The following is a 2,459-nucleotide window of genomic DNA, read 5'->3' as shown; positions in this document are numbered from 1 at the left end:
AAGGTTAGAGAATGGCAGTGTTGACAGTAGTAAGGTGTGAGACCGACAGCATTTCAAACAAACAAAGAAGACCGATTAGTATCATCCCGCCCAAAGAGGCAGCGAGTAAATTAAAACACGTGTAAGTTATATCCATACCTCCTAAGGATACTGAGGCAAGTGAAAACTCATGATTTTACAGAGGAGAGCCGTTCAAAGGTACAAAGTAACATAACTAACATATTTGTTCACGTAATAACATAAAAATTCGGATTTGTTTTAACGAAATCAATGAAGTTATTTCTGCATTCATGAGAATTTCAAATTTATAACAGTTTATGATCTAAGAGTACTTGATCCAGTATACGAGTATTTTAGCGCACTTGGTCCAGTATTCGTCAAGTAAAAACCTTTTTTTTTATGTTAAAATTTGATTTAAAGTAGAATAGTAGTAGAAAACTTTTAAGAGTTAGGACATAATTGTAACTTAAGCTGTTATTTGCAGTTTTTACCTCCGAAACTAAGTTAGTTAGTTGTATTAGTATTCCACACTTTTTTACCTCCCTCGCTAATATACCAATGACTTTTTTCTGAACTTATGTGCGAAATGTCATTTGATATTTGCCAGTCGCTTTTCGGTGAAGGAAAACATCGTGAGGAAACCGGACTAATTCCAATAAGTCCTAGTTACCCTTCGGGTTGGAAAGTAAGAAGGCAGTCGCTTTCGTAAAACTACCCATACAACCATTTCAGTCGCAAAATCTTCAAATCGGTAACTAACTGTCAAATGTGACATAACGCGTGGTAACGTCGTGCAAACAATGCGACCGTATTGATACAATAACAAAATGTAGTCGTCGTGTGCACTCGTTACGGTAACAAAATGTGTACGAATTTGTGGCTGTCAATGTCACTGTCAGAATGACTTTTAACGACACTTTATTAGTCGACGTTTGCACACATAACGGTAACAACATGTGGACGAATTTGTGGCTGTCATTGTCACTGTCAGAACGGTTTCTGACAGTGACATTGACAGAATTTGTACACACATGTGTAGGTCTGATTACCGAACTGCTCCTAAACCACTGTATCCGCAAATGACAATCTGAAATACGAAGGTTTCTCAAACTGTCTTGTGAAGTTGTGGACTGGTTGCTTTGAATCATTTAAATATGAGCGAATTAAATAATAATAAACGACGACGACCATTTAAGCACTCTTCGACATTTTATAGAAATGTGGGAAAGTTAAGAAAAGTGCAGAATGATAATACAAATAGATAAGCACTTTATAGTTACTTAATGTATTAAATATATAATTTTTAATTCTTATTGATAAAAATGAAGTGTAGTGTTGCTTTACACAATAAAAGTAGGAATCAAATGAAATAGAGTATTTACTGTGATATTAATAGAATTTCTGTTGCGCAATGATAGTTTTTTCAGTACAGATGCTGCTTTTTTTAACGCAGTAGTGCGAGCAAATCAAGCAATGATTCTTTTCTTGTCTGGTCGAAACTCTTAGCTTAGATTTAGGTACTGAAAATCGTCGTACGATACACGTGCGAAAAGGACATTCACAACTCGTGTCGATTTAAAACACTCCCTTCGTTCGTGTATTAATTTATCGCTACTCGTATCGATTTTCCTCTTTTCCGCACTCGTATCTACAAGTATTTTGTTTGGGTTACAAAAAAAACACATTATTTACTCTACTACGTTTTATTTAACATTACAAATTTGTAGACACTTATCTATACAAAAATCTTGACAAAAGAAGTACAGATCGCTGAAATTAATGTTGATAGTAATATTAATGACGACTACTTCAACAAGTGTCAATTGTGAAATGCCGCAAAATACTACTTGCTCTATAGAAGACCATAATAATATGATCCCCGATCCTTTACAACCCAGCAGCTCGGTACGCACGTTACAATTTTTTTAATCTTCTTTAGTGAGGGCAACTGAGTACGACGGCATATTTAATTGTTTATAAAGTTTGAGGATACCTGGAAAAAATTAATACAAGAAGCCATTTTGCTTTCGGTCACGCGTGTACGCTGCGACCATTTTGCGACCGTTTGTCGACCGTTTGGTGACCGTTTGGCGACTGTTTTTTACATGGAATATTACCGTCTTAATCCATATTTTAACAACTTTATTGGTTTTCTAGGCATTATTTTTATTATTTCAGTATAGTATATGCACCGGAGCACTAAAACTTCACCAATCAATATACATAACACGCAAACACCGAGTAGTCAATAATATTATTACTGGTTAAACTGAGGTAAATTGATGGCGCGTTGATAAATTTAGACTTATTTTATGAAATCACTCGAGCAATTTAATTGGCCATGGTAATTAGCCCACATTATATTACAAATGCAAACAATATTTTATCTTTAACAAATTCTTACGCCATTACATTTTAATGTCAAATGATTTTATTTCTTTTTTACTTTGACGTCTCTG

Source organism: Leguminivora glycinivorella, chromosome 8, assembly GCF_023078275.1.
Source record: "Leguminivora glycinivorella isolate SPB_JAAS2020 chromosome 8, LegGlyc_1.1, whole genome shotgun sequence".
Classification (NCBI taxonomy): domain Eukaryota; kingdom Metazoa; phylum Arthropoda; class Insecta; order Lepidoptera; family Tortricidae; genus Leguminivora; species Leguminivora glycinivorella.
The sequence above is the reverse complement of the archived record's forward strand: the minus strand, read 5'-3'. Positions refer to the sequence as shown.